The sequence below is a fragment of the Eubalaena glacialis genome, chromosome 2, assembly GCF_028564815.1.
Source record: "Eubalaena glacialis isolate mEubGla1 chromosome 2, mEubGla1.1.hap2.+ XY, whole genome shotgun sequence".
NCBI classification, from domain to species: Eukaryota; Metazoa; Chordata; class Mammalia; order Artiodactyla; family Balaenidae; genus Eubalaena; species Eubalaena glacialis.
Window position 1 is genome coordinate 27324584 of NC_083717.1, and position 26267 is coordinate 27350850.

The 26267-nt window shown below is 40.3% G+C and overlaps 1 long non-coding RNA gene across 1 annotated transcript; it reads right to left on the minus strand.

The window, feature by feature from the left end:
* Positions 1–10278: 10278 nt before the first annotated feature.
* LOC133084876 (uncharacterized) lies at positions 10279–21030 on the minus strand. The gene is made up of 3 exons (XR_009699481.1): positions 20709–21030; positions 19355–19528; positions 10279–11039 (listed from the first exon to the last, which is right to left on the minus strand). It is a non-coding gene; the product is annotated as an uncharacterized LOC133084876 (long non-coding RNA).
* Between the last annotated feature and the right edge of the window lie 5237 nt (positions 21031–26267).

The following is a 26267-nucleotide window of genomic DNA, read 5'->3' on the forward strand; positions in this document are numbered from 1 at the left end:
AGGGGTAGGCCAAGTCCCATTTCTGAAAGAGGCCAAAAGATTTGCTCCTTAGAGAAGAAATTAAGGGTAATGATGAGCAAATGTTAAGACAAAGACACAAAAACCTACTAATTTTTCTCTTTTGTTTCAATCAAAGAAAACGGAAGCCATAAATTTCCCTTGAAGTCTGTTTCATAGTTGTTCCTGTGGGGCTGTAAAATAAAAGGCAAAACAGGTAGAAATTACTTAAAATGCAAAAATGGCAAAGGGAAATATTGCTGTGGGTAGCTTATAAATGACTTTAGAGACTTGGGGAAGCTAAATTATCCAGGCCAGCTGAAAAACAGTCATTTTAATCTGAAGATGGTAAACTTCTCCCTGTATGTTGTTCGTATATTGAAACACTCTCTTATTAAATTATAGTGTTTTATAACTAGTGAATAAAATTGGTATCATGTTTACTATACAAAATTCCCACTATTTTTCAAATGGATACATATTTTAATATGAAATTGAAATTTAATATCGAAAGCACCAAACAATAAAACCAACCCACCTAGCTTCAAACTCTGCTTAAATTATTTTTTGAATTTTTGTATCTAATAACATAGTACAATAACATTGAAACAAGATTAACACTGTGATACTATTTGTTTAGGAAACCAAGAGTGTTGCTATGGAAACGGGCTTTCTGCATAACTACGGAAACACTGACAGTGTTGTAAATAACGATACTGAAAGGCAACCATGTAAACTTAAAGTAAGAATTGTAAGAAAAAGAACAGAGAATGAGGAGGTGGAGGGAGGAGGAATTATATTTTTTTGAAAAAGAAGCATAGTTATATCTATTTTTGTGTCCTGCTAGGATTTTTAAGCTAAGTTTTCAAAAGCTTGATTTGACATCATCCGTTTGTTTCTCTCTTATTAACTGACAAAATCTTAGCCTATTTATTTATTTAATTTTATTTTTTGTAACCTATTTACACTTCATAAGAAAATTCACTAAAAACTGTTTCTGATTCAACTTTACTTTGATAGCACTTTAGAGGCCAAGTTACTTTTCCTAAAAATATTAAAATGGAAAGAATATCACAGAAAGCATATATTTAATTTATTACATTTTGAGATTCTAAAATAATGTTTTTTTAAAGCCCTGCACATAATATTTACCAAATACAATTTTTAATTGGGCTATGAAAAGAAAATTGCTTTTTTCTAAGCGTATAACCGTTTGAAACCATAGTTGGAAAACACATTATTCTTTGTCGATTTGCAACTCTGATTCCCTGGCTATATCATGTCCCACTAGAAGGAAACGCTTATGTCTTACCCATCTTTGCAATTCCCCGCATCATCTAGACAGCTATGTGACTAGGAAATATTCACACATTGTGGAATGAATGAATGCATAAAGTTATAGAAGCAATAGAATATAGTAAAACAATATAATGCCTTAAAACAACAAAAGGCAGTGTGATGCCAACTCCCTGGGAGTGATTCCATGAGTTTGCCCAGTTATGAAGATAAGAAGCTGGCCTGATTCACTGAAAAGGCAAGTGATGGTGGTAACTCAAAGGCTGTAAAACAAGTGAAGCAACTTCAAGAAAGGGAAGGAAGTTGGGGCTTGGTCATAAAAAGCAGGTGAAAGGTACAGGGCCTATTTTCACCCAGCAAAACCCAAGAATCACAAGGTGTCCTGAGATTTCATTATCTCGTGTGTTTTCCACCACCATTAAAGGTCAGACAGAGATGGACACAGCTGCCCCTTTGGGGCTGAGAGCCACATTTACTGCTAAACGGTTGTTCCTCAATTCTTACGACAATTTGTTAAGTTCATGTTCAAACACTCCTATGTACCCTGGCATTTTTTAAAAACTCTAAAATAATGCTTTTTTTAAAAAAAAAATTGGAATTCTGTCATTTTTGAAGATCCCTAGAGGGCAACCCATAAATAAATATTTTAAATGAGGAGGTGGGATGAGATCATTGGTTTTCAAATTATGTTTCAGGGAGGGTGTCGGGCTGACAACCCCGCCCCAATCAGAGCAGCGCTAGGCCCCCACTTAACAAACCTCCTTCTTCAAAAGTTTTCCTTGAAGGACTGGCTCCACTGCCTACAAAAAATTAAAAAACAAAAACAACCCCGAACACTACCAGACAGGAAATTCCTTCCAGCTTTATATTTCTGTGATTCTCTGGTTGTTTTTCAGTAAACAGAGGATTATAAAATAACCACTTAAAAAATGTTCTTAATCAGAGGACCCATGGAACCTCTTTAACATAGATCTGAGAGTCGGTTACATATCACAAAACATCAAACCAACAGGAGACTCTGTTGAGTATCTATAGCCATGGGATGGATACCGGTGAGCGAGGCCCACGTGTTCACACCAAGAACACCCCAGAAAGTCAGGGCCGGTCCTGTGGGCACATGGCCTGTGAAATCTCGGAGGATCCAAGCTCAGGAGGACCCAGGTTGGTTTAATGTTCTGCTGTTGCCATCTTGAATTCTTAGATATTTTATCATTGAGCTTGTGCTTTAAATCTGATGGGCTATTGAAGCATATACATGAGCAGATGCAGGTGGGGCACACAGAGGGAGCTTTATGAAAGAGATACTGGATCAGTCACCTCCGTTGCTGTAACAGAATACGCCAGACTGGGGTCTTAAACAGCCAACATTAACTCCTCACAGTTCTCGAGGCTGGAAGTCCCAGATCGAGGGGCCGGCAGATTCTGTGTCTGGGGAGAGCTCTCTTCTTGGCTTGCAGATGGCCACTTTCCCACTGTGTGCTCACGTGAGAGAGAGACAGAGACAGAGACAGAGGGAAGAGAGAAAGCTCTCTGCTACCCCTCTTGAGGATTCTAATCCTATCAGATCAGGGCTCTACTCTTATGACCCCATTTAACCTAAATTACTTCCTTACTCCAAATACAGACACAATGTTGGTTAGGACTTCAATCTATGAATTCAGGGGATGGGGCAAGAATGAGCCTGTAGCAATATTAACCCTGCTTTGTTTTTTATGGTTAAAAAAAAAAAAAAAAGGAAACAGCAATAAAAAAGTAATTGTTAGTTAAGCACTGGTATAATCACTTTTTTTTTTTTTGGCCGTCCCTCATGGCTTGTGGGATCTTAGTTCCCTGACCAGGGATTGAACCTGGGCCCTCTGCAGTTAGCGTGCAGAGTCCTAACCACTGGACCGCCAGGGAATTCCCTGGTATAACCACTTAATGGAAGGTTGCATACTCATTCAATATCATATTTTTCAAGGTTCTTCCGTAACACAGAAAAGGCCTTGGATATATGATATGTGAAAAAAGTCACATATAATACTCTTCCCAGAAAAAAAGGTAGCTGGTATATTTGACTATATTTTTTCTGCCTGCTGTTCTGTATTTTCCAATATTCCTTCATGCATATTAGTTACTCTTTAAATAAAAAAGCAGCTTTTGTTATTTTATTAAATTCAACATCGTAATTTTTTAAGGATGAAATAAACATAAAACCAAATGCTTTCCAAACTAGTAAATGGGTGAGTTAACCTTTTCTCTGTGCTTATAAATTCAAATTGGGCCAAATTATTGAAATTCAAACTTGCAAATCATAGATTGAAGTTATTTTCCTAACATCAGTTCTCAAATGTATCTTAAACATGTTGAAATACATCGGTAGCAACAAAAATATCCATTACAAATGAAGTAAGAGAGTGTTTGCAAGCTTGTTTGCAAGCAAATAATCTTTTTCAAAATGGAATCTTATATAGTATCCAATATACTATCCATAGGAGTGAAGTTCCTCTGGTAGATGCTGAGTTGGTTCCATGAACCACAAATGCTCTTGGACAGGTCACAGGACCAGTGCCAGTCTCAGCTCTGCAGGTAAATGTTTGAACAGTTTTGGGGGAGTTGGAACATGATGTTCATGGAGTCCCTGATTTCTAGGGTCTTCTCCAATTCTGTGACTCTTCACCTCTGTTTGCCTCGGGTATACCACAGTAGTATGTGTTTTTTACATTATCAAATACAAATCAGAAATATTGCAGTGGAGTTAAGAAAAATCATCCCCTTTAATTCAGAAATTTCTCCAAAAGAGGAACTCTTAATGATAAGTATAGGCTACACTTTGGTGCCCCTCAGCCCAATGCTTTTTTTTGTTGTTTAATTTTCAGCTCTTGAAATTAAAGAAAGCCGCCATCACTCCACTGTGATTGCTAACGTTATGTGTCAACTTGGCTGGGCCACGACGGTGCCCATATATGTGGTCAAACATTAATCTGGATGTGTCTGTGAGGGTGAATTGGATGAGATTAACATTTAAATTGGCAAGGTTTGAGTAAAGCAGATTGTCCTCCCCCATGGAGGTGGGCCTCATCCAATCAGTTGAAGGCCTGAATAGGACAAAAGATTCACTTCCCCAGAGCAAAAGGGAATTCTTCAGCAGATGGCCTTCAAGTTTCATCTGCAACATTGGCTCTTCCTGGTTCTCCAGTCCGACCACTTTTGGCCTCAAACTGCAACTTTACTGAGTCTCCAGCCTGCCAGCCTTCCCCATCAGATTTTGGACTCACCAAGCCTCCACAGTCAGTTGAGCCAACTCCTTATATATTCTATTTGTTTCTCTGGAGAACCCTACCCAATACAACCACCTTTACCGTAAACTTTTGTGTGCATGTGTATAATATTATATAAGTTACAGGTGTACGATACAGTGGATAGGGACAAGTAAACAGTATCTACCATAACTGTCCATATGATGTGACAAAACCAATAGGGGTGGCCCAGGGCTCTGGGATTCTTCATGAGCATTCTGACATGAGCAAAATTATACAGTGATAAAAGTAAAAAAAAAAACAACAAAGAAAGAAGAAAAGGAAAAAACCCTGAAAATTTAGCTATGGAATCAGAAAGACTTCTCTCACCTTTTACTAAGTGTGACCGAGGCCAAGTTGTAAAACCTCTCTGATCCTTAAGTGGCTTACAATGTAAGGTGAAAACCATGAGGATATTGATTCCTAACTATCTGGATAATTTTGATGATTACACAAGAAACATAATAATAGCATTTGTTATGGCCCAAATATTAGGTAAACGCTTTGGAGCCATGATGTCTTTTAACATATTTCAGCATCTAGAAGTGTGCCTGGCACATGGGAGGTAAGCCATAAACCTTCATGCCCATCTTCTCCCAGCCTAGCAGATTTATGCGTGATCAGGGGTCCATGATCTCAGTCTTTGTGCCCTAGGATAGAGCCCATCACCTCTGCTCTCTGTGATTATGGCAAACATCTTGTAGCTGTGCTTTACCCAGAAGAAAGTAATTCATCCTTTGTGATTACGAAGCAATAAACACTAAGATGAACCATGCTAATGAATATTTAAAAGTTACTGTCATCCATCTTGGTTTTACTCGGGTGATAGGAAACGTCCTCACCTAGCCAGGGTCACAAAGAGGGGAAAGACCACTCCATTCTCTACTTGAGCACTTCACTGCCGCCCTCCGGTCTCACTTAGCTCAAGAGGGGGGTCTCAAAAGTGGGGTGCACACCCCCCAAAGGCTGAATGAAATGATGAATTGGAACACGAAGAATAACTGTTAGAACTTCTCCTGACATGTATTCTTATCTGATTCATTTTTTCTAATTTACATTTCTGTGTATCTTTTATAATGCTCAAGATATAACAGAAGACTTCCATATCTATAATTAACAAATCAACACATATTGATATCTTTGGATATCATGACTGAAAACTTTTTACTGAGGAGGTGTGATGCCCAAAATGTTTAGAAACATCTGCTTAGGTTGTCTTTAAAATTACAGTGGCAACGAACACTTGTTATTTATGTGAACTGAAGCTAATTGTGCTACCAAATTTATAACAAACTTGTTTCACAAAAACACAGGTAAGAAAGTGGCTGGATATGAAGACTATTTCTGAATTAGAGGTAAGGGCACTGCTTGCTTCCTTTCAGAGAAGATAATTCTATGTAAATCATCATGAGGTGTGAGGGGCAGGGAGCCATAACCAAGTGAAAACTGTTCCTGAACCAAAGGCAAATACTCAGAGCATTATTTGCTCTATGGTTTGGAATGTTTCCTCTCTTTGCTATTCATTGAGAAGGGTTATCTGACAGAGCTCTGGAAAAGCCAAGGGTTGCTTATCCTTAGTCTTCAAAATATGTCTTGATCTGACACCAGAAGCACAGGCAACAAAAGCAAAATCAAACAAGTGGAAGTACATCAAACTAAAAAGCTTTTGCCCAGCAAAGGAAACAATCAACATAATGAAAAGGCAACCTATGGAATGGGAGAAAATATTTACAAATTATACATTTGATAAAGCATTACTATCCAAAGTATACAAGGAACTCTTATACCTCAATAGCCAAAAACAAACAAACAAACTCTATGTAAAAATAGGCAAAGGACCTGAATAAACATTTTTTCCAAAGAAGACCTACAACGGGTAATGGCCAATGGATACATGAAAAAATGCTCAACATCAGTAATCATTAAGGAAATGCAAATCAAAACTACAATATAATACCACCTCATACCTGTTATGATGGCTATTATCAAAAAGACAAGAGACAACGAGTATTGGCAAGGGGGTGAAACAAAAGGAATACTCTGTTTATGGGCATAAAAACTGGTTCAGCCATTTTTGAAAACAGTATGGAATTTCCTCAAAAAATTAAAAATAGAACTACCATATGATCCAGCAATCCTCTTTCTGGGTATATATCCAAAGGAAATAAAATCGCTATCTGGAAGAGATATATGTACTCCCATGTTTCTTGTAGCATTATTCACAATAGTCAAGACTTGGAAGCAACCTAAGTACTCACTGAGGGATGAACGTTTAAAGAAGGTGTGGCATGTACATACAATGGAATATTACTCAGCATAAAAAAGAAAGAAATCTTGCTCTTTGCGACAACATGGATGAACCTGGAGGACATCATGCTAAATGAAATAAGCCAAACAGAGAAAGACAAGTACTGCATGATTCCACTTATATGTAGAATCTAAAAGTCAAACTCAGAGAAGTGGAGAGTAGGATGGTGGGTATCAGGGTGGGGGAAATGGCGAGATGTTGGTCAAAGGATACAAACTTTCAGTTTTAAGATGAATAAATTCTGGGGATCTAATCTACAGCATGGTGACTATAGTTAATAATGCTGTATTGTGTACTTGAATTTTTCTAAGAGTATAGATGTTAAGTGTTCTCACCACACACACACACACACACAAATAGTAACTATGTGAGGATGGATGTGTCCATCAGTTTGATTGTGGTGATCATTTCACAATGTATATGTAAATCAAACCAACACGTTGTACACCTTAAATACATACAATTTTTATTTGTCAATTATACTTCAATAAAGCTGAAAAAAATGTCACTTATTTCTGAGACAAATGGTAGCGGCACCACAGTATGCACCATGAGAAATGGTGTCCCTCCTCCATTTGTTCCAAGACCCATATTTCTACTGAGCTGCAGACAAGTATTGAGAGGTTGAGTGTATATTACCTAAATGGTGAGCTACGTTTTGGGGAAAAACAATGATAATTTGCTGCTGGCCTTCCAAACAGTACAGGATGTACGTTGTACATTGGTTTTTATTAATTTGAAGAGCTACATGGCAAATTAAGCAGATTGTTATTTTATCAGCTCTCTATCCAATTACTCCAATGCTCATTTTTATATGTGAAGGTTTATATATATCAACCAAAGGTTTATATATATCAACCTTTCTATCTATATTTTAATTACTGCAATCACATCATAGAATTACTCACTTTTAATTTTTAATTCAATGAGTGAACATATAAAATGGATATTCTTAATAAGCACACACGGCCTAGATAAATCTCCTCTGTTCTTATTGGTGCAGAGAAAGATGTGTAAGGGAGTGTTGCAAGGTGGTTAATGCCAACGCAGGTATCAACTGTTCACGGCAAACCAAGGAGTTGAAAGAAGGTTGAATTATTCGCGGTGCATTTCACAATTACAGAATATCCAAGAAGAAATCTTGCCAAGCAGTAGGGATGACTAATTATTTTTGCAATTTTGAAGTTCAGAGTGAGTCAGATTTCCATTGTGGTTTTACGTTATTGCCTTTGTCTCACTGTCTCTAATATTTGAACTTACATATTGGGAATTTCCTCAGAGGAAAATGAAATTATGGTGGTGTTGTATTCTGCTCTGTAAAAGCAGAGTTTGCAGAAGCTGCTGAGAGGATGGTACCAACCATGACATGTCACAGCAAATATGAGCAAGGGGTTATGCCCACTAATAGAAAATTAAAGAAAAAGCTCACAAAAACAGGCCAAAGCTATATTTAAAGGCAACTTAAGTCAATTATTAAATAAAGTATTTTTCACACTTACTTGTGATTGAACACTGAAAATGAAGTTTTCAATAAGCTCTACAAATGACAAGAAATGTTTCCATCTTTAAGAATCAAATCCAGTTTTCTTTAATGATTTTAAATGATAAAGTCGTTCCCTAGCATAAGGACCTTCCCATGGGTATGTCCTGCATGTTACTTTGACATTTTTACACTAATTCTAGAGTTATATGGAAGTAGCAAAATAAAATTTTGCAGTTTTGCTTTTCTATTGTTGCTTGAATTGGTACATAAACATACATCCTCCTGGAAATTTTGAGCCTAATGGATGACTTTCTCCTCCCAGACAACACCTGAGCCCCTTACATGGAGGGGGTCATTTCTGCCCTTGCGGCTGAGTCTCTTTTGATGGCCAGTGAGAACACAGGACGTGCTTTGCCAGAGAAGAGGTAAGGTCTTGCCTTTTGTTCCTAACTTCCATCCCCAAAACCATGGGCTTTGCTTTCTTCCTCTGGACTCATATGCACCCTTCCTTTGTTCTTTCACACTAGGCTGTGGGAACCTTTGGAGGTTTCTGTCTCTATTTCTCTCCCGTCCTCTGAATTCTGATAGCATTTACTGTTTGAATTACTCTAGTGGCCTTCTGTCTATGATTTGCCTATGATTGCTCCATGTTTCATGGAGATCACTCCATGATTCATTGTAATTTATTGGTCAGCTTTTTCAGAATCACTCTATGATTCATTGTGGATTCATTGTAAGCTCCTGATGGGCCTGGATTACATTGGACATGGTTTTGACTCCCTGGATGTCTAGTGTATTCGCTTGTTGGGACTGCCATAACAAAGAAACACAAACTGGGTGGCATAAACAGCCAATATCTATTGTCTCACAGTTCTGGAGCCAGAAGTCTGAGATCAAGGTGTTGGCAGAGTGATTCCTTCTGAAGGTTGTGAGGGAGGGTCTATTCTAGGCTTCTCTCCTGCTACTGGTGCTTTCCTGGCAACATTTGGTGCTCCTTGGCTTGTACACACATCCCCCAATCTCTGACTGCATCGCCACGTACTGGTGCTTTCCTGGCAACATTTGGTGCTCCTTGGCTTGTACACACATCCCCCAATCTCTGACTGCATCGCCACGTGGCCTTCATCCTCTGTGTGTGCCTGAGTCCTAATCTCCCCTTTTTAGAAGGACACCTGTCTTATTGGATTAGGACCGCCCCTCCCTCCAATGACCTCATTAACTTAATTCCCACTGTGGAGACCCTGTCTCCAAATCAGGTCACATTCTCAGGTAGTGGGATTATGACTTCAACATCTGAATTTGACACAGTTTAACCCATTACACCTAGTGAAGCCTGCAAATGACTGAAGTCACCCCCACAGAGCCCTCAGCATGACCAAAACACTGACATTTTAGACAGAAGAGCAGGATAGGAAACTTGTTCTGATAAGGCTTATGGTTTGATAATCCTGGCTTGTTTGTATGTTTTGTTTGTAAGGTTTGGTAAGCCTCTTTCTTGTTTCCCCTCAACCCACTCTCTCCAGATGACAAAAGCAGAAATCACCACCTTTGCTTTCACATTCATCTACTTGACTCAGAGATAAGAGGGACGTTTCTTTCTCTGTTTTCATTTTTAAATGAAACAGCCTATCTTAACTGGTCATCCTAGCAAACCCAACACTAGATTTGAAGTCAGGAGAATTCACTTCTACTTCTTATTCTTCCTCAAAGTCATCACAGGAGGCAGAATAAAATCAAGTCTTTTCTTTTAATTCCAATTTCTTTTATCTAAGAGTTAATGAGTTCACCTGGGTTTAAGGAGATTTGTAATGGATTTTCAAATCCTTGCTATTATTATTTTTATTATAATGTTGGATTATTAATACCAAGCTAAAAATGTCATTCAATATGCAAAATGAAGTGATAAGTACCATTTGGCTTTTAAGAAGTATGTTATAGAAGCTGTCCATTAGGAAAATAATCTCAGGTTATAGTGAGCTCTCAAAAGGCCTGGGAAATAAGGTTTTAAAATCAAGGCACTTGCAGGCCATTATGACAACTAAATTGGTAAAACATACTAAAATCCCAGCATAATAAGTGCTCCTTAGAGAATAGTGACAAATTGTATTAATAGTGTATTTCCCAAAAAGTGAAAAACTGAAAGACTCGGTGGAGGTGAAATGACTCCTGTCCAATGACATTAATGCAGATGGACACAGCATCTGTGCACGCTGCTATAAATTGTCAGGCTGGAGGGGATGCTCGGTCCTAAAGTGAGGGTCACCACTCGCTGAAATTCTGAACACGGGGCAGAAGTGCCGAATTGTCACCCAGGGCTCTCCTCACAGCATCAGGAACATGACAGCAGACCCTCTCCTGTCTGCAAGAAGGCAGGCGCCAGTTGACAGCAGTGGTCAGTGAGACTGGCGGAGGGCGGGGGGATGGGAGAAGGGCGGGAAGAAATCCTCGCCTGGGAGCCTGGGGGCAGAATGGGAGCAGAATGCCCGCCGCCAGGCCAGCAGGGAGAGGCGAAGGGCACGCCTGTGCGCAGGGGCGGCTGCAGCCGGATTTCCTCTGGGAAACGCAGTGGTTCCGCTCAGACAGATGCTGACAGCTGAGGAGGAGCAGCTCTTTGTCAAGCCGCAGACGTGAGAGCTGCTAGTGTGGGCGAGCGCGTTGACAAGAAAGTCCGAGAGTGCTGCAAAAGTCAAAAAAAATAAAGTAAAATGAGCGTGACTTTTGCATTCACAAGTGTTTCCTCCTGCACGAATATGAAGTCCTGTGTGTGTGCGTGTGTGGTCCATCTATATAGAATCCCAAAATATGCTTCTTTCATTTTTACCTTCGTTTTTTTCATTGAGTCACACAGTTTAAAATTCAAAAGATAGAATGAAAAGGAATTAGGAAATTCCTCTTTTGGAAATGTTTTGGGATGGATGGTCGGGCCCATGACTTAAGAATCACACTTCAACTTCTGTTTGTTTGTTTTTACCAGAAATCAACATTCCCCCAATGAATCACCAGCTACTACTAAGAAACATCGAAAGACTGGGCCTCAAACGAAGGTCATTAATTCACAGTCCTGAAGGCAGTGAACCTTGTGGAAGGTTTACAACATCCACAAGAGAGTCCCGAACTGTTTTGAGCAAGGAACACATCCCTAGCCCAGGATTCAAATTTTCTGGGATTTTCTCAACAAGTTTGAAGATTCAGGCAAAAGCTGCCATGAGACTTACAAATTTAGCCTTTGGCAAAATCTATCATGCTATTAATTCAATTAACTGTAACTGGTATTTGTATTACCCATTGAATTACTGATTTTTTGGATGACTGTTTTGATTGTTCAGATAAAAGTGAAAAAAAAGTACTCTTTGGCTTTTATATACTCAGGGGAAGTAAAGCGCCAAGAAAAGTCATCAGACAGTTCATGTCAAAATAGGATTTTAACCTGAATTGTTTGCTTTCCCATGGCTTACAACAGTGGAAACTGCAGCAAATACCCACTTGAATTAATCTGTGGAACTTTGCTCTCATCAATGTGTAATGTGGCAAATAGAGTGTTTCCTTTCGTGATATACTCAGTCTTTCCTCTTCTCTGTATTCAGTGAAATCTCAGCAAGGGAAAAATAATCATTCTTAAGGATAATTTGGAAATGGATTTTAACCTAAGAGCAAGAGAACCAGAAATATACAGTGTAAACATTTCTAAACACAAAATCAGGTGTTTATCCTAAGTGGTTTCTAGAAAGCCTACATACAAATGTATGAGTATTTAATGCCTTAAAAAAGACTCAGTTACATGCACTTAAATACTATTATTTTTAATAAATTCAATTTTATTTCTGCTATAAATTCTTGGCAAAACTAAGGGGAATTTTGCAGAGGACATTATGTTCCTACTACATGGACTACCTTATATTTTGAAATTTTTCAAAGAATAGAAGACTCTAAGTAACTTGAAAGGCTATCTTGATTTTTCCAAATTTATGCTCCAGGTACTTTGGCATGATTCAGAACTGATGTCAAATCCAGGCTCCCTGCTTTCGGTATAACATTAAAAATGTTTCTGAACCTCTCTGAGCATCATTTTATTCATCAGTAAAAAGAGATTAATTGTACCTACCTCAGTGTGAAGAGTGGGTTAAATTAGACAATAGGATTAAATGGGATACTGGGATTAAATGGAAATGAGAACAAGTCCTACTTTAGTGGAAAGAGTAAATTAGATAATGAATGTGAAGTTCTTAGCCTTTGCCTGGTTGCAGTAGCTGCTGAAAAAGAGATAAATCACCAAGTGTTACTGAAGGGAACTTGGATGAGTTGCAACATGATGCAGCTGGAGGTTTCATGTCTCCTGACTTGCACTGGGACCAGCCAGGTTGTGCTTGGTTCTGCTCCAGTAACAAAGAACCCCCAAATCTCAGTGGCAAGCACCACAAAGTTCTGCTCTTCACTTCCTCCGTACCCAGCACTGGACGCTGAGTCACATCCAGACACCAAAGGAAGGAGGAGGAGACAGCAGATCACACACTGGCTCCTAAGGCTTCTGCAGGAAGAGACACGTTTCACGGATAAAGCAAATCACGGCTGCTCCCGACTTGCAGGATGGGAAGAAAAGTGGCCCTACTATGTGCACGAAAGAAGAGAACTGGCAGTATTCAGTAGTGGCACCCATGCAGGGCTGCACTCTAGTCCCCGAGGTTCTGCAGACCCGCAAGCACCGCCTGACCCAGACACGCGAACACAGATATGCTCACCAAACTGAGCAAATCAACCGAGAATAAGGACTTCCTGAAATCTCAGAAATAGAGATAAAACACAAGAGCAAGGTAAAGGGAATTCCCATAGTGATGGTGAGAGAAAATTCCAGAAGCAGCTTCTGCAGGAGGCCTGGGAGGCATCTCTTGCAGAACGGAGCAGAGAGAAGGTTCTGGCTGGGAGAGGAGTCTGGGGAGGTGGGTGAACAGGGATAGAACGGTTACCGTGTGAATATGGTGAGGGAGGACTTACCAGCTAGAGTAGAGTTTGGGGGCTAATTCGTGATAAATACATAAAACCCTAAGCAAAATAGAAACAAATATAAAACCATTAACTGCAGAGAAAACAAGGAGCTGAGCAGAGGAGGAAAATCAGATTAAAAGTGTAATTATGGAAGGATGAGGGAGAGGGGATGATCAGGGGTCATTTCTCATTGTCCGTGGTGGGGATTCAACAGATTATTCCTAGAACTGGAAAATCAAGAAATAGCAATATCAGCGTGGTTTTTGAGCTATATTAGAGATCCCAGGAGCGAAAAGATTTGAAAAAAGTTTCCTCTGGGAAAGAGGACATATCAGAGAGGGGGGCTGCGAATAGCTGTTGTTTCATAAGAAGCCTGGTAGAATAATTTCTTTCTTCAAACTACATTCATGTAGAACTTTTATTAAATACAATTAATGTTAAAAAGACCCCCCAAAAAGTGAGTCTGCCATTAGATTAGAATGCCTTGCTTCCAACCCCAGCTTCCTCGCTAACGAAATCCACGCTCACTAATTCTCTGGAGCTCAGGATCCTAGCCTTTGATGGGATGACATTTTGCGTGGCACAAGCTGAAATGTGCAGAAGAGATTGTCACTCTGTACACGTTCGTCCACCTCTTGGTTCTGTTGAGGTTTGAGTTCCCGTGTGGAAGAGCTCACACAGCGCTTAGCAGAGGACTTGGGCTCAGTGGGCAGAACACAGCTTGACATCCTGGTTTCCATCCCTGACCCACCATTTTTTCAGTCAGGTGACTTGGAGATTGATTTAATATCTCTGTATCTGTTTAAAGTGGGGAAAGTAAAAGAATGTACCCTCCTCCTGTTGGAAGGAATCAAGTAAGTACCAAATGCATAAAGCACTAGGACAAGTGCCTGGCACAGAGTAAGCCCTAGATACGTGTTAGCTGGTTTTATTCTTCTGCTCTAGAACAGTACGTTATGTCTTTTAATCATTAAAAGAACTTTCTGTTAATACATTTACTTAGGACCTTTTAGAACGTAGGTCACGGTATGCTTGTGACCGCAATAACAATTAACTGTCCCGTCAACGTCAGAATGAGTTTTCTTAGGGTATAAATACAGTTAATTTCTCTGCCAGCCTCTGTGCAAAGAAGAAGAGCATTTGCTCTGGAATCAGGCAACCCTGGCATCAAATCTCAGCTCTACTGCTGATCAGAGGGGAAATATTGGACAGATCAGGGAATTTCTTAATTCTTCCTCATTCTGGGTCCTCATAAGTAAACAAGAATAGGATAAAACTGGCTCATAAGTTTATGGTAAGGATTAAATCTGAAATTGCATGTAAATGCTTATTGTCATGCCTGGAACACAAGGAGCTCTCAACAAATGCCAAATATTAATAGTATTATTAAATATTTCCCTACACTCAAGACCTTGACCAAGAAATACATTTTCCTATGAAGCTTCCTCCAAAAACCTGTACTGATTCCTTGAATGTTTACTCGTTACGTTCATAGAGTTGGGTCTCCTATCGTGTATTTATAGCCTGTGGTAATAAATGCACTGTTTCTTTATCTTAAATGTATCAGCCAGGATATAATCTTCTTAAAGAAAAGCCCCATAGCACAGAACAATGCCAAACAGATTGCAGGTGCTAAGAAAGTATCTGCAGATTATTTTTTTTCTAATTGGCAAGTCTTTTTCATGTATCTATGTTGTACAATGGAAAATAAGAATAACGACAACAATAATAATAACTAGTATTTTCCAGTGCTCACTTTGTGCCTCACAACCCTTGTAATTCATCCCAGCAGCAACACTGGAAAGTTGGTGTGTGTACCAGTTATTTTTTCTGCCCCAAAACTTAGTGGCTTAAACCAACAATGCCCGACTTTTTTAACATACCCATGGGTGTTTTGCTTACCTTGCACAGGTCTGGCCTGGGCTTCTGCAGGCAGCTGCAGTCAGCTCGCAGGTGACCAGGGGCTGGGCTTGGCTGGGACAGCTAGAAGCTGGGCCCCTCTTCCTGGAAGGTTTTTCCTCTCTGCCACCCCCTCCCCACACCTTGCCCCTCAGACCAGCTGACCCTATGCTCACTGTGTTCTGTTTACTTGTTTTGTGTGTTTTGATGTCCCACTGGCTAAAGAAGGTCTGAGCGAAGCCTAGATTCAGTGTGAAGAGGAATTCATACAAAAGGAGTGACACATCAGAGCTGTTCCTGTAGAAATCTACCAAGGGCGGAAGCTCGTTTTTAGAGATGAGGAAACTGAGGGTTATAGGCTTGAAGTATCTTGCCCGGGTCATACAGCTGGTGAGTGACAGCAGTAGAGTTCGAACCTGCTGTGGATCATTTCGTGTCACTCTTAGTTCCAGCGAACTGGTCAAAATCAACTGGGATTTTTTTTTAAATTGAAGTATAGTTGATTTACAGTGTTGTGTTAATTTCTGCTGTACAGCAGAGCAATTCAGTTATACATATACATACATTCTTTTTTATGTTCTTTTCCATTATGGTTTATCACAGGATATTGAATATAGTTCTCCATGCAATATTGTAGGACCTTGTTTAATTGGGATTTTTTTTTAATTGGCATTTTGTTTGGGGAGAGTCCACAAAGTGAGGAGATAAACCCACAACGTGACTGTCCGTTATGCCTCTTACACCGCATCCATGAAAGACAGGATGGCAGAGGGGGTGGGTTTGCCACCCAAAAGCCTTTCAATCCCTGTCTTTTGTTTCCCCCGCTCGCTGTGGAGGCTGGAAAGCTAATTCCAGCCCCTCTGCAGCTGGGCATGGACATGTGGCCAAGTTCTGGACTGTGAGAGGTAAGCAGAATTTCCTGGGAGGACCATACTTCTCAAATATGTAAAAAACAAACAAAAAAGGATTCTTCAGGAGAAAGACTCCTTGGACTCTTCCCTTTTTTCTTTTTCTTTTTAGCAGCTTTATTAAAGCATAATTGATATACAAAGATCTACACATACTTAATGTGTACAATTTGATGGGTTTGGACGTGTGCAAACACCTATGAAACCGTCACCAAAATCAACGTAATAGACTTATCCATCACCTCCAAAAGTTTCCTGCTGTCCCCTACCCCCCTCCCTCCCTTCTCCCCTTCCTTCCTCTCTCTTTCTTTCTTTCCTTCTCTGTCTCTCTTTCTTGCTTGCTTTCTTTCTTGTGATAAGAACACTTACCACGAGATCTACCCTCTTAACAAATTTGCGATTGTACGATACAGCATTGTTGACCATAAGCCCAGTGTTGTACAGCGGATTCTAGAACTCATTTCTCTTGCATAATTGAAACTTTATACCTGTTGAACAACCATCTTCCCCTTTAAAAAAAAAACCTGAACATGGAGCTGCCTCGAAGGGCAGCAGGCATCCTAGAACCATGAGAATAAACCCTATAGGGCAGGGAGGAGGGTCAGAAATGAGAGGAGGACACTGGATCCTTGAAGATGTTACTATGAAGCTGCTTTAGCCCCGAACCCTCCTCCTCAGTATGTATTTTTATGTGAGTTAAATATAACCTCAGTGTGAAATACCTCTCTTAGTTGTACTCTCTGTAACTTGCAGCTGAATGTAATCCTAAATGTATTAAGACACAGAGTCATTTCAGAAGAATGAAGTCGACGTGGCAGAAGTTTTTTAAGCAATTATCTAAATAAATTCAACAGCCTGAGCAAAACTTTTACAGCATCAACTGTCTCTCTCGTTTCGCCTGTGCCACCTTCGTGTTGCTGAGGAAGAAGACAGTGGCCAAAATCACTGAGATAATTGTCATTGCTTCCCTCACCTTTGCTTCTGGGATGGAGCCAATGGCATCAGTCAGGTGGGGCTCAGGCGAGTCACAGGGCCACTAGCTTGTGATGCGGCCTTTTCACTCAGATGTCATAATTTAATGACATGGTGGCAGAGCGGTTTTTTAAAAAAATTTGCAAAGTTCAGATAGAACAGATAACATCACGGATAATACATTTCTGAACATTAGTGTTGATTAAACAAAATGTCCCTGATTTTTGCAATTTAATAGAAAGGTAACTGATAATTCCATGACGCACATCAAGCACGTTAAATTAAGCATGGGGCCATTTTAGGTTAGAAATGCAAATGAAAAATCCTTTTTGGATTATTTTTTGACATACATAGTCTTTCTGTAAAAACAATGAAAAAGTGTTAACCCCTTGTGACTTCAGTTCTCGTGGCTTGATTTTCTGATCAAGTCCAAGGTATTGCCATTAACTGAAAATCCTGCATCACATTAAATCGTGTGGCCTGGAGTGGAGAGTTCAGCTCCTTTCTGTTAAGTTTATTTCACCCAGAGTGAAAAAAGGAATACTGTTAGAGTAGAAAGAAATCATTTCTGGTTCAAGGGATTTTTCCTCTTTTCTACTAAAAAGAGATTAAATAATTACAAAGAAAGAGAGCAGTATGAAGCACCCTGGTCTAGGATCAGATAATTTAATGGGATTTTAATATTATTGATAAAACGACCTCCATTCAAAGTAAATTACAGTGAGTTTTGTAGAATTTGGAGTCCTGGGCCCCATTTTATGTTTATATGCAAGATAAAGGTCAGTGCTGAGGTTACTCTCTGAATCTGGATCATTCCAGGAGAAAATAAACAACACACTCATATCACCAAGTAGCCAGAAATTTTGTGCATAAGTATCCCCATATTTCTTTGCCAATTCTGAAACCAAAGTAAAAACAAACTATTTCAAGATATAGGTACAACTTGGCTAATCATCTCTCAGACTAGTTAATCAATCAGCAAATATTATACTTTAGAGTGTGAGAAATGTATTTGGCTAGTGCCCGTGCGGTGCAAATCATGATACGGCCTGTTACTGGAGTCCTAAGGATGAAGCTTCTAATCGAGATGGGAGGCAGGAACGCACAGGCTGTGAGAAAACCCAGAGCACCACCAAGCAGAGGGCAGGTGGGGAAAGCAGGGCTGGCCCCTCAGAAGGAGAGGCCCCTCTGTGTACAGGTCAGCTCGGGCTGTCATAACCAAGTCCTACAGACCAGGCAGCTAAAACAACAGGGCTTTATTTCTCACGGTTCTGGAGGCTGGAGTCATGGCCAAACGCTGGTGAGAGCTCTCTTCCCGGCTTGCAGACGGCTGCCTTCTCACTGTGTCCTCACAGGGAGGAGAGAGAGAGAGACAGAGACAGACAGAGAGACAGACAGAGAGAAAATGCAGGGAGTGGGGGTGGGGGTGAAGCTCTCTGCTGTCTCCTCCTGAGGGCTCTAACCCTATTGGATGAGGGATCCTCTCTGATGACCTCATTTAACCTTTACCACCTTCTTAGAGGCCCCATCCCCCAATACAGGCACTGGGGCATCTGGGCTCCAGGACGATGCTCTCCGTCACCATCCATTCAAGACTGTCTGCGGATAAGCCCCTGAGAACCCAGAGGAGGCCCACCTGGATGGGCAGCTCACACACATTACCTGAGCCCCAACCCTACTTCTCTTCTGAGTGACCACGTGTGGCGGCACCAACCTCTTTCTGGGCTCAGCTTTGACAACTTTTATCTCCTCGTGCCCCAATGACCTCTTACACGAAAGCAGATCAAAGCAGAGTTGTCCAATTTGTAAAACAGATAAAAGAGGGGTTGGGAGGTCGGGAAGTGCAGCGTTCCACCTGCTGGGCTAATTGTCATCCTCCCTGAGGACCAATGAGCTGCCTCTGCAGATTCTCAGATTCCAAACACGGAACAATAGCATTGTGATTTGTCAGCAAGGAAGGAGAGAAATAACAGTGACAAATCTATTCTGGGTCCTGAAGTATTTGAAATTATCGCCCTCCCACACACACACTCACATCACCACCCTGCAATGTAGAATTTAGATCGAAGTTCACTGGGAGAACTCATGGCAAAGCATATAAAGCACCTTCTGAAAAAAAAGTAGAGTCCCACGCATTTCCAGAGACTTAAGAATTCCAATGGCCTTTTATCAGGAAACTAAACGGAGGAAAGAAGCACTCATGAAAATTCTTGCCATGAGAGCCCGTACTGACCTCCTGCAACCAGACCTCTGTCCCATGGGCAGGTATTTGGAGTCGCTCTGCCAGGAGTGGTGGCAGGCCTTGCTATGACCCAATGGTACCCTGTTGCAAAGTGCTTGGCTAACGTTCTGGAATGTAGTCTGTGGCTGTTCAATGAATTCTTTCCTCCGGGCAAACAAGCTGGATCTAGAAGTAATCACACATGGTCATTTATTCCCATTAGCAACCCCAAACAAGCAAGTGGCCTTACCCAAACAGCAGAAAAGCCTAGGTTATTTTTAAATGTGCTCAGTTTAACGTTTCATAATTTGTGATTTCCCAACAACAAAAAGAATTAATGGCACAACTGTTAAAGTTCCATGAGAATTCAGAAGAAGGCATACCAAGTAGGGAAATAGGCAACAGAGGGCAAGGCACACATTATAAACGAGTGAAAGTAATGAAATCCTAGTTGGAGGAAACTATTTCCACTCCTGTAGAATCCTCATGGGATTAACAGACACACACTAGTAAATATAAAATAGATAAATAACAAGGACCCACTGTATAGCGCAGGGAACTATATTCCGTATCTTGTAATAACTTATAATAGAAAAGAATCTGAAAAAGTAGATAGATAGATAGATGTATAACTGAATCACTTTGCAGTACACCTGAAACATTGCAAATAACTATACTTCAATGAAAAAAAATACTCATAAATAAAATCTATTCTAAGAAGAAATGAGTTACGACTTTGGGTGGTATTCAGAGGATTGCATTGATCTAATGTTTTTCTCCCAACAGGCTTCTTGTACTTTAAAAAATAAATATGCTCCAAACTGGCTTTGAGAAATGTGTTTGTAAAGGCAGCCTGACTGTAAAGCCCAGGAGATTACAGCAAGTCAGGAAGGAGGAGGTCTCCTGGTTTCCCAAGATGGCAGCACCTGCTGAGTCAGTTCAAGTCAACCTGACTTGGCTGGAAATCCCACAGCCCCGTGGAACTGGGCTGTATGGAGGGGGTATCCAGCACTCCCCCACAGAGATTTCTCAGAGATATCCAGGGTAACAGCTGCAGCATCACCACAAAATGTGCGTGGTGGAAAATAAAAAGGAAAGTTGACACTGATACCACATTTTAATTAATGGGAAAATTTCAATCATCTGTACACCTGATTGTGCAACGGGAATTCTTTCTTGTGAGTAGCATCTGAAATCAGCAATGCATCCATGGTTAAGGATAAAAATGGACCTCGCTTTTAATGTCTGACATTATTTCGTAAAGAAATTTGCTTTTTCATAGACCTCATCACTGACAAGGCAGTGTTACAGTCAGCCTTGCTTTGAAAAGACTCACCACGTATTACCTGAAGGAACCATGACTTACCTGGGAGATTATTTCTTGAACAATCCCCTTCATCTATAAACGAGGAAATGAGTCAGCTTTACTAAGTGCTACCTCATCACTGGTGTTCTGTCATTCAGCAGGGATGGGAACGCATTTTGTTACTCACAGAAGCCTGGATCACCAAGTATACAGGTCACCGTTGATATCTACTCTTCAAACAATGACAGGTTCTGTTGTCAGAGATCTTAACAGTCTCTCTGATTGGAAAAGTGCCCGGCTGGTCACAAGACAGCATGACTCATTACCGCTGCTCAACTTCAGCTGAACAGAAGGCTAAAAGAACAAAATCAGCTCTGTGATGTCATCTCTTTTCCATGTATCTTTAACATAGTTTAGATACAGAAGTTGTTGAGTAAGATGCAAAGCTTTCAAATGGAAGAATGCGTCTGGAATACTTAGGGAAAGAAAACACCAGACACCGACCAGGAATTCGGGGTGTGTGGTCTTTGCTGATACAAAGTATTCCACAAGGTTTTAAGACCTATAAACTAGTCACCTGGGTTGGTCAAAGTTTAACTCGGCTGAAATATTTTAGGCTTAAGTAACCATTTAAGAATGTCGAGTTTCCAGAACAGATTAAGGAGCTTTCTCATTTCCAGTTATTGGAAACCTACAAAAATAATGTACAAAGACTTCCTAAACATGTTTCAAAATCAAGGAAAATATAAACAGTGTTTGTTTGTTAAGTGGTGGGGATTATCAGTAACTTCTTATCTTTCTTCTATTCTTTTCCACTTATTTAATGAGCAGGTATTGCTTTTATAGTGACAATAAGTAAGCAGGAAAAAAAAAGTTTCATGTTTCCTCAGAGGTAGCTCCTTGAGAGGAAAAGCACAAAAGCCAAAACAAACTGAAGAAGTAAATTGACAGCTACCTCACATCTTTCATTTCAAGGTCAGTAAAACTGCAATGACGAAAAATGAGATCGCTGCTTACCTAACTACACTACAGGTCCCCAAAGAGCAAGTGTGAGAGGGGGTCCCGTGTTCATCAGCTGTTGTAACACTAGCAGCAATCTCTTCTAAGAACTTAAATCACTCATTTCGGTAAAAGCCAGCCAAGAAGAAGAAAGTGTACTGTAGCAAAGATGAAGGAAGTATTTTTAATTAAGCTGATAGACACCACTTCCTCAGGGTGGCCTTATTTGGAAAATGGGAGAACAGCAGAGAAAGGAGTGTTGCATTAGGAATGGTATCATGTGAAAAAGTTATGTATCTTTCAAATTTAGCCAATCATTGTTTAACTTCCTTTTTTTTTTTTTTTTTTTTTCAGTGTTGCCTGTTTGTTTCTGGGAGGTCTTAAGAAAATATAGAAGCTTTGTCAGATGCTAAAGAGGAAGTCCAGAATTGTAATGAGATGGTGTAGCCCAATCCTTAACCCTCAACACATAGAGCTTGTTTTTGAAGAAACATACGCATTGTCCAACTTGTTTCATGAAAGCTGTAGGGTGAAAATCATGCATTTCTGTCACTGAATTGTCTTTAATTCAACAGCACTTAAGTGAGGACTCTTCAGCTCTCAGTTCCCCAGTGTCAGAGGGAGTCCTGAGCCATTTTGACGCTTCGTCCCTGCAACTTAAGGGTTGGTCTCCTGAACTCCTATGTCTGTGACTACATCTGTTCTCCTTGCCTCTCTGCTTTGTGTGCTGATGCGTTATCCATTCTCAACTCTCACCTGCCATCCTTACGTGCACAGAGTAGTATAGATCATTTTAACTTTGAGTAATTACTAGAAGATATATCCTTGCAACCAAAGATTGGCATCAGGAGAGGCCAGGACTGTTTTTTACAGACTGTGTTAAAAATAATATATGGACCCAAAAATAGTGATTAGATATATCAATTGTTTCCTGTGAATATCCTTCCAGAGAGATTCCAATAGTTAACAATGACCAGATAAATATGTTTTTCAGTAAAGACATAATTTAGATTACTCTGAAAAACTAGAAAAGTGGTACCATAGCACTTTTATATAAACATCTTAAACTTGGAAAAACTTAAACTTTAAGGGGTGAAAATGACAAATATAGAGTAACTTCATTTTTTCTTACATCTTCTTTAAAATTTGTCTATTATTCAAGACTAACATAACAAGATTTTCCCCATAATTTAATGATTAAGTGTCATTTTATACAAGCTGCAAAGTCCTCCGTAGGATCAGAGATGTTCCTCTCTGCTGGGCGCTGAGTTAGTGTTGGGTACCTCAACCGCATCTCCCCACCGCCCCTCTTCCATTATGTTGATAGTGTGTCCTGTCCTTACTCCTCCAAGGCCAGCTGTGTACACAGAGTGTCTTTACCTTCAGTAAAACAGAGGATAAACTCACTCAAACTAGAGTGGTTGTGACCATCCCCTCTCCCAAGTGCATTAACATTTTAAACAAAAGATACAAACGAAAAATAAATGAACGTTATGCCCAGAAGCAGGAGGTTCCTCCCACACCCTCAGAAGTGTAAACACACACTTAGCCAGTTTCTTCTGTTCCTTGAACAATCACATATACATTTTCCGAATCAAAACATAATTAACAATCTAACAAATAAGTTTTTTCAGATTAGTAATTTTACATAGATAAGAAAATTTTTACACAGTTACAAAATTTAAATTACATGTACTATGCATTCAGTAACTTTCCTCCACCAAATGGAGTAAGCTCATTGAAAATCATGGAAAACATAAAACTAGTGGCCACACTGACCAGTAAAACAGTATGGTTAAGAAAAGGGATGGGAGAGATCATCATCATTAGCAAAAGCATTCTTCTGCCTTTATTGCCCTGCAGTAAAACTATCCATTCTCCCTGGTTTCACCACAAATTTCAGTCCCCTCCTCCATGACCAATCCCACCAGTCTTTTCTTTCATAAGTGCTAATATTTTTTTAAAAAATTTAATAAAAGCATATACCTACAAGATATTGCAAATCTTATTCAATTTTTATTTATTGAATAAATAAAAGCAGGATATTCAAAATTTACATATATTTGTATGCATGCTTTTAGTTGACACTTGGCGTCCACATTCTCGAAGCATTTAGCATGTCAGTTATAGGAAAGAGTGAGAAATGTTAAAAAGAAAAAAGAAAGGGAGGAAGGAAGAAATTCACTGCCCCCCACCCAAACAAGTAAGAAGAGAGAGAGGTTAACCACTACAGGGAACGCCAGTTAATAAATTTCAGTAAGTTAAACTAGCAATGTATTTCATAAAAGCTACTGATATGATTTAGCTCATTTCTACTCATTGGGAAGTAGTCTGAATCTATCAATTTGAAACAAAATCACCTAGAATGTCCATGACAACTTTTCTAGGTTCAGGCTGCTTTATACTTTTTATAGTCATTATTTCATTTAGTATGGAAAAAAGAAGAGAAATGTATGTGTGTGTGTGTGTGTGTGTGTGTATATATATATAGTTTTACATTTTTATACACATGCTCACACATAGAAAGACAGACAGACAGACAGACAGAGAGTTGTAAGGTTCTTTCTTATCTTGATTTAAAGATAGTAGTATCAGTATCATTCTTTATTTCAAGAAAGACCATTCTCGGCTTCCCTGGTGGCGCAGTGGTTGAGAATCTGCCTGCTAATGCAGGGGACACGGGTTCGAGCCCTGGTCTGGGAAGATCCCACATGCCACGGAGCAACTAGGCCCGTGAGCCACAACTACTGAGCCTGCGCGTCTGGAGCCTGTGCTCCGCAACAGGAGAGGCCGCGATAGTGAAGAGGCCCGCGCACCGCGATGAAGAGTGGCCCCCGCTTGCCACAACTAGAGAAAGCCCTCGCACAGAAACGAAGACCCAACACAACCAAAAATAAATATAAAAATGAACAAATAAAATTTAAAAAAATGGGCCATGGATCTAAAAAAAAAAAAAAAAAAAAAAAAGAAAGACCATTCTCTCATGTTATGACACCAGTTAAATATTGTGTAATTATTTTAATTTTATTTATTTATTTATTTATTTATGGCTGTGTTGGGTCTTCGTTTCTGTGCGAGGGCTTTCTCTAGTTGTGGCGAGCGGGGGCCCCTCTTCATCGCGGTGCGCGGGCCTCTCACTATCGTGGCCTCTCTTGTTGCGGAGCACAGGCTCCAGACGCGCAGGCTCAGCAATTGTGGCTCACGGGCCTAGTTGCTCCACGGCATGTGGGATCTTCCCAGACCAGGGCTCGAACCCGTGTCCCCTGCATTGGCAAGCAGATTCTCAACCACTGCGCCACCAGGGAAGCCCGCTGTGTAATTATTTTTTCAGTGGATTTGATACATCTGATAATTATCGATCTCCTTCCAAAAATCTTAACCTCAAGAGCAAACCAAGCTGCAGAGGCAATGATCCAATTTCAGAGTCTCCTATGAGGCTGACTCCTATCTAGTTATTTCTAGACTAAATCACAGCAGTTGACCCCAGGCAGAACTGTAAGGTTTTTGCCTTTCAGTCTCTATTGATGTTTTCAAAGGCAGGTTAGCAGAGAGAAAAACAGGCTTAATGATCATATACAATGTTGGACACATTGTCTCAAATATAGTTCTATTTCAGGAGTTAGAAGTTCCTACTAATTTCCAATGAACAATAACATCCAGTAATCCAACATTTTGTAAACCAGAAATCACAGTAATTGGTTATTTGGCGTATTTAAGATAATCCCCCAAATCCCAGCAATTTGACATCCATGGCTAGCACAGTAGCAGAGTGGGGTTATTCTAATGAGTATTTTGTTTAGCCAGATATGTCACAAGAAATGAAAGAGAAAGAAGAAAAAGAAAAGAAACACTATTCTTCTTTTGATTTTTCAACCATTAAAAAATGTAAAAATCCTTCTTCGATCACAGTCACACAAAAGCAGGCAGCAGGCTGGGATTACCCCAAGGGTAACAGTTTTGGACCCTGAGTTCCAGCAAGGAGGCTTTAAAGGCAGGGACTGTGGTCTTGGCAGTATCCGTCGTGATGCTCAGGGTACCTGGAGCAGAGGTACAGTGGTACTCCACAGTTGTTCACTGAAAGGGCCCATAAATTGAGTGGTTGCCGTGAGAAATATTGCTGATTTCTGAAAAATAAATTTGAGGACTGTTGCCCCATAAAACGTGTTCTATCCAGGACCAAGGTTTAGGCTCGATCTCTTTAATCATAAACCTCGGGAAGTGACGCTTCGCTTTCCACTGCTGAGTCTCCTCTGCTCCTAATCATGTTGGCACAGTCTGGAACTCTGCTCCCTACAGAGAGGAACCGGCAGAGTGGAGGAGGAGATCCGGAGCTTTTGGTCATTATCCTGGCCGCTCAGGCACAAATCCAAGGGACTGACCCCATGGCAATCTGATCTGGTGCAGAAACAAATGATGACCTGAGGTCCGTTGTGCTGTTATCAGACTTACAAAGGGAAGTGGATACCTAAAAGGAGCCCTCAGTGAAGCACTGTCCCCAGCTGCACGGCCCCTGAGACAGTTCATGATGCCCCGGCCAATGAGGAACTAGAGTACATGGCTGGTCATCCAGAGGGTCCACTCAGGACTCCACTCAGGAGGGCGCAGGATTCCAGGGCAACG